General features: G+C 49.4%; 1 pseudogene; it reads right to left on the bottom strand.

The window, feature by feature from the left end:
- Positions 1–5,606: 5,606 nt before the first annotated feature.
- On the bottom strand, positions 5,607–6,725 carry LOC125537928 (annotated as a pseudogene).
- Between the last annotated feature and the right edge of the window lie 203 nt (positions 6,726–6,928).

Here is a 6,928-nt window from a genome sequence, read left to right as displayed (position 1 = left end):
TTACTCCTTTAAAGGTAATATTGCTATGGCAATTTTTGTTGGGTCTATCCCCATTTCGCGGATTGTATCCTAGTATATCAGGTTTAGACTGCTGGCACCGTCCATCAGGACTCGTGTGAAGTGGTATCCGTCAATTATTGGGTCTAATACCAGGGCAGCCCATCCTGCACGCCGGATACTTGCTGAGTAATCACGATGGTCGAAAGTGATCGGTTGAGACGACCAGTGGCAGGACTCCGCGGTGATAGGCCTTCGGGCGTATTTTTCTGGGAGTGCCGTTTTGTTTCTTTCATTGATCATGTGTAACACGTTTACTGTTTTGACTTCTGGTGGAAATTTCTTTTGTTCCCCAGTGTCTTCCTTGAGAGGCTCATCCTCATCTTCGCTTGGTGTATCTTCCCCCTTGTGTACGGCGTTGAGCTTGCCGGACTGCTTGAAGACCCAACATTCTCTGTGGGTATGATTGGCTGGCTTTCCAAGGGTGCTATGGACCTGACATATTTGGTCCAGAATTTTGTTTAGGCTGGACAGTTCGTCTCTGGCGCCTTAAGAGGGCGGCTTTTGCTGACCTGGCCGAGAGCTTTTGAATCCGGCGTTTACTATCGTGCTCTTCGTGTTGTCTCCTTTATTCCGGCGTTTGTTATTGCTGTTGCACCGTGATTTCCCGTTTTCATCTGTAACTTCAGATGTACTGGGGTCGCTGGTGCTGCATCGGGCTAGCCAGCTGTCCTCACCCGCGCAAAAGCGGGTCATGAGGCTTGTTAATGCTGCCATTGTTCTCGGTTTTTCTTGGCCGAGGTGTCGGGCAAGCCATTCGTCACGGACGCTGTGCTTAAAAGTTGCCAAGGCTTCGGCGTCCGGACAGTCGACAATTTGGTTCTTTTTAGTAAGAAACATGTTCCAAAGCTTTCGGGCTGACTCTCCAGGCTGTTGAGTTATATGACTCAAATCATCCGCGTCCGGAGGTCGGACATAAGTCCCTTGAAAGTTTGCCCGAAAAGCGTCTTCGAGCTCTGCCCAGCTTCCGATGGAGTTTTTGGGGAGGCCTTTAAGCCAGTGACGAGCTGGCCCTTTGAGTTTGAGTGGTAAGTACTTGATGGCGTGGAGATCATCTCCTCGCGCCATATGGATGTGGAGGATATAGTCCTCGATCCAGACCCCCAGGGTCTGTTGTTCCGTCGTATGCCTCTATGTTTACAGGTTTGAATCCCTCTAGAAATTCATGATCCAGCACCTCATTGGTGAAACATAGGGGGTGTGCGGCACCCTTGTATCTGGGTGTACCGTGTTGTTCGGATGTTTGTTGTGTTATATCGTATGTTGGGGCGCGCTTGCGTGGTCCATAGATGGATCTGGTTGCGCTGTCCTTTTGGTGCAATCCCTCGCGTGAATCGCGTATTGTCTTGTGAGTGGCATTGTTTGCCGCTCTATGTTGGCCGTGAGGTCGTCTATCCGGCCAGGTGGCTGTTTTGATTTTTGGTTGTGAGGGGTCTATGGCCTCCTCATCGAATTCAGGTAGCACCTTCCGCTTTGGGTAGCTCTTGGTGGGGCGATTGTCGCCGTACTTCGCTGCTGTGTTGAGTACTTTACTCCATCTGATTTGGAGTGTGTCATGCGCAGCCTTGAGCCTTTGCCTCTGCTTTTTCAGACTCCTCGCGCTGGCAACAGGCCTTTGACGGGCATTCTGCTGCTCCGGGTGCCTGTCCGGCGTTGTGTCGTCCAGACTATTATCTTTGACAGAATTGGTTTGTTTGGTTTGATTCTCCGTATTGCCGTGGTCCGGCAGTGGTTCGCCCTGCTCCAACGCTGGGTCTGTGTGATTTGGGGCGAGGCGGGATTTGGGGCGGCGCTTGCGCCGCCGCTTTGACTGCTTCTCGAGGGAACAAGCCTTCAGTGCGTCCTTCCGTTCCTCATCGTGGTCTTCTTTTGGTGTGTCGACCATGTATACGTCATATGATGAAGTGGACGTCCAGCGCCCTGTGGGCGGTGGTTCCTCTTCGCCTCCCGCATCGTTGTCCATACCATCGATGTCTGCGGAGTCAAAGTCGAGCATGTCGGTTGAGTCATCGATAGTGGCTATTAAGTGGGTGGTGGGTGGGCGTCGAATTTCTTCGTCGTCCGCATCCCAATCCTGTTGGCCATAATCCGGCCAGGGCTCTCCTCACAAAGAGAGAGACCTTAGTGAATTCAGAATGTCGCTGAAGGGCGAGCGCTGAAAGATATCCGCGGCGGTGAATTCCATGATCGGCGTCCAATCGGATTCGATTGGCAGGGGCGCGGATGGTTTGGGGTCCGGAAGAGAGTCACGGGCTGCGCAGAGGATTATGCTGGTGTTTGGCTCGATCGCCGTCGAGACTGCAGCCCCTGAGGCGGTGTCTAGCCACCCGTCTTCGATTGCCGCAGTTGGCTCCGAGCTAAGGGTCGGAGCTGATGCGGGCGCGGCCTCTGGGGTACCGTCCGGTGGCAGAGCTAGGTAATACCCATCGCGACAGTGCGGCGCGCCCGGCTGTGGCTCGAATCCGTCGAAGATCAAGTCCCCACGGATGTTGGCCGTGTAATTCAAACTTCCAAATCTGACCTGATGGTCAGGGGCGTGGCTTTCAATCAGCTCTAGATGGCCAAGCGAATTAACCCGTAGTGCGAAGCCACCGAATATGAAGATCTGTCCGGGGAGATAAGTCTCACCCTGGACCGCATCGCTATCGATGATAGTAGGAGCCATCAAGGCTAACGGCGACGACACAGAGGAACTCTCAATGAAAGCACTAATGTCGGGGTCAAAACCGGCGGATCTCGGGTAGGGGGTCCCGAACTGTGCGTCTAGGCCGGATGGTAACAGGAGGCAAGGGACACGATGTTTTACCCAGGTTCGGGCCCTCTTGATGGAGGTAAAACCCTACGTCCTGCTTGATTAATATTGAAGATATGTGTAGTACAAGAGTAGATCTACCACGAGATCAGAGAGGCTAAACCCTAGAAGCTAGCCTATGGTATAATTGCATGTTGTGATTGTTGTCCTACGGACTAAAACCCTTGGTTTATATAGACACTGGAGAGGGTTAGGGTTACACAAGGTCGGTTACAAAGGAGGAGATATCCATATACGTATTGCCTAGCTTGCCTTCCACGCCAAGTAGAGTCCCATCCGGACATGAGTCGAAGTTTTCAATCTTGTATCTTCATAGTCTAACAGTCCGGTCAATGGAGATAGTCTGGCTGTCCGAAGACCCCCTAATATCCAGGACTCCCACACTTCCTTTAAGAGACAGTTGGGCAAACGCGTGGCCAACGGATGCGTCAGGGTAGAAATCGATGCACCAGTTATAGCTGCCGACGATGAACGTCTTCGAGCTAGCTGCGAGTAGTTTGTCACCTTGAAATTGTGTGCACCGGTGTCGGCCTCCGTCAGGCACGTCAACCAGCCCTCTCCCCGAAAGTGATGATGTTTCCCATGGCAGAGTCGGCAGACGACAAGGGCAATGGGTGAGCGGGCCTTGTTTATACGTATAGAAAGCTTGAAAAAAACCTGGCCATATTTGTAAGCTATTTTCTCAAGGAGAACCTATTAATTTCTACTTCCAATGAAGCAGTTGGTAGTCTTATTTTCAGGAGTTTTTCGTCCCACCTTGCATGGTTTTTTTTAGTACCTCCTCCCATCTTTGCTGGGTTTTTTTGTAGATTTTTTTGTCCCTGCCCCCCACTTCATCGGTTTATTTTTGCGTCATCCTCTCACACAACGAAAGAAATTTGAACAGATGAGTACTTTCCATACTGGCGCAAGTTATTTAGTAATGTAGCATCAATCACGAACAATCTCTAAATATCAAATCTAAATTAATTAACCTTACCTTAAATCACTCAATCACATTAACCTTATCTTAAATAATTGATTTTCAGAAAAATCGCTCAATCACATTAACTTTACCTTAACTCGCGGATGGTAATCAATCTCCAAACAAAGGAAACAATACATCGAGGGAGCAGTAAATAAACTCCCTTTCTTATGACATTTATATGATCTTGGAAAAAAATTATATGAGACCAGGTCTTACGGTTAGCAGGTGAGACCCGTCCTGATGGATGACACGTGGCATTCACAAATCACAAAGCATATAATCTCTCCTCCCTGATTTTAAGTGGGGGGGTGGGGGATGCTTTGTGATTTGTGATTGCCACGTGTCATCCATCAGAATGGGTCTCGCGTGAGACCTGATCTTATAGAATTCTTTTCCTATGATCTTCCCTTCCCTCTCCGTTTGTCGAGCGTTCTTGATTCTCGAGGCCGATGCTTGGGCTGCATCACTGGGTCTTGACGGTGCCGGATGGCGAGGCCGGGTGCCGGGGCACCGCGTCGGCAGCGGCCGGTGAAGGGGGCGAAGAAGGGCGGCTTCCCAGGCCCTGGCCGTGGCCCTGGGAGTTGGTGCGGTGGAAGCGGCACTTGAAGGACCCGGCGTGGGTGGTCGGCGTGCAGACGCACTTGGAAGCGGGCCCGTGGCCCGCGCCGGTCGGCACCGATGCCGACCCAGGCCACCTCCTCCGCGTATTTTTGGAGCTGTGGCTGGTCGATTTACGTGAAATTAATTCCCTCAGCTGTGGTGGTAAATATAATACACATAATCCATATTGTTATGCACTAGCGTGTGTGTGAAATAGATTGATTATGGTCCCGTACCCAATAAAATGGATATGTGTGTGTTAGAGAGAGAGGGAGAGGGGGAGAGAGAGTGAAGAAGAGGGAGGAAGAGTGTGTGTGTGATGATTTGATGGTAAAAAAGGTTGCCAATGACACTTGATATGTATAAAAATATTAATATTGAATTTTTAAAATTAATATGACCCTATTGCAATGCACGGACGTTATTCTAGCATACTACTTTAGATACCAAGTCGAAGTAGGAGAATCGTCCAGCGAGCTATGTACGTACGTACGTGCTGCCTTCGGGCTTCCGGTGTCACCTGTACACCTAGTTAGGGCTTCGGGGTGCAAAACGGTCAAGTCCGGGTGATCTAGGCTAAGCTGGTGTTATCAAACAAGTAAGCTCTGTTTGACTCGAATAAGAGATCGGGCTTTAGAGTTGGCTTGCATTTAACCGTAATAGTTTTGAGTGGATTTTGGGCCAATAAAAAATAGCATGTTCACTTTCGAAAATGGCTTGACCTACTCATGCTCAAGTTCTCCCTTCATTCCTAAATATAAATCCTTTTATAGATTCCACTATATAGAGACTACATTCGGATGTATATAGACGCCTTTTAGAATATAGGTTCACTTATTTTGCTTCGTATGTAGTCTATAGTGAAATCGCTTAAAAGGTTTACATTTAGGAACGAAGGGAATATAATTTATGTAAACAGAATAGGGTGTGTGTTCTAGAAATATATAAGCTTGATACAATAAAATTATGGAAATGATAGTTGCATCAATATATTGCAATTCTCAAAGGAAAAATCAGTATATTGCAAAGCATAGGTCTTATATGTTCCGCTACTTCAACTATGCTATGTCGACCAAAATCAAGCGAGAGCTAACATTGGTGCAAACTCGCCTCATTTTCAACCTGAGCTACAAATTAAATAGACTCATGTTCTACTAATTTATTTTGGAGTCAATCTCCGGTGTAGCTAGAAGACGAATCGCTGTGAGTGGCTTTGACTCGAGCGCTTTTGGCAGCCCTACCACACGGCGATGTTGTTTATGATGTCCCCTACAACCGAAGGGCAGCTGGATATGAGATGCTTGAATCCATCGGTCTCCTGGATGTCACTGAGTACATCATGAGAGGACATGAATCTAAGGCATGCTTGCTTGAGTTGCACGCATTGGTGCTGCTCCGCTAAGGCAAGTGTGGTGGCAAATGTGTGCACATCAATGCTGTTGCATAGCCTTTGTTCACACATTGTCGCAAGCCTATCCAGGCCATACCAATCCGCGGCAACGAACAAGTGTTCCAGTGGCACATTCTTCTCTATACCACTGTTATGTGGGAAGGTATCGGTGTAGATGAAGTGGAGGAGGGCCTGGAAGATGGCAGGCTCCATATCGTCGACTTGATGTGTCGAGTAGTGTTCTCCTCCATTCCGCTGAAGAGCTCCGCCTGGAACACCGACGATCGTGCAGCCAGCATGCACCTATGAGCGTGGAACAACTGGTCGCCCACGTTGAATGTCACGTTCGTGCCTTCCCGGCCCTCCAGCATGTCTACCAGGTGGTCGTGGAGGTCCGATCGGGGGATGACGACCACGCTCCGGTCCTCCGTGTGTTGTATGCTGACGGTCAAGACGCACCTGATTGTGAAGCAGTCATCGTCGATGTGCTTCTTGAAGAAGAACCTATTATAGCCATAATAACAACCCGAGGACGCAAAGATATGTCTTAAGGCGCTTCTTCATATGGTCGCATTCCCGTCTCTATCCAATAAACTCAAAGTGTACTTGGCTCTCACGCCCGGCCATGGTTCTCCTCTGCATAGACACAAGAAGGCCGAGGTGTAGAAAGCATCCTCCTCCGTCTGTCTGTCAGGGTAGAACCTGATACACCAGTCGTAACCACCGGCGCTGAACCTTCTCGAGCAAATGTAGTCGCCAGGATGAAAGCCGTCGAGCAGCGAGTAACTGGTGATCTCGAAGTTGTGCGCCATGGTAACGGTGTTCGCCAGGGATCTTGACGAGGATATCTTCACTGGGTACTCATCGTAGTTAGCCGACGAGGCCGAGCTGCTAGACATGTCGAATCAAGGGAACCCGGAGAGACAAAGGTGGAGAATCAAGGGTGATAACTCACCATCAAACTCAGGGTCGTCGTTGGCCTCGGACGTGTGAGATTTGGCAGTAATGCTACATCGACGGGCTCTTTACAGGGCTTTACGGACAAGTGTGAAGCTTTCAACTAATCATTTGATTAAGGTGAGGAAGGGGCCCCACCCACCTG

The sequence above is a fragment of the Triticum urartu genome, chromosome 2 (genome assembly GCF_003073215.2).
Source record: "Triticum urartu cultivar G1812 chromosome 2, Tu2.1, whole genome shotgun sequence".
Taxonomy (NCBI): Eukaryota; Viridiplantae; Streptophyta; class Magnoliopsida; order Poales; family Poaceae; genus Triticum; species Triticum urartu.
This window is presented reverse-complemented; position numbering and strand designations above follow the sequence as displayed.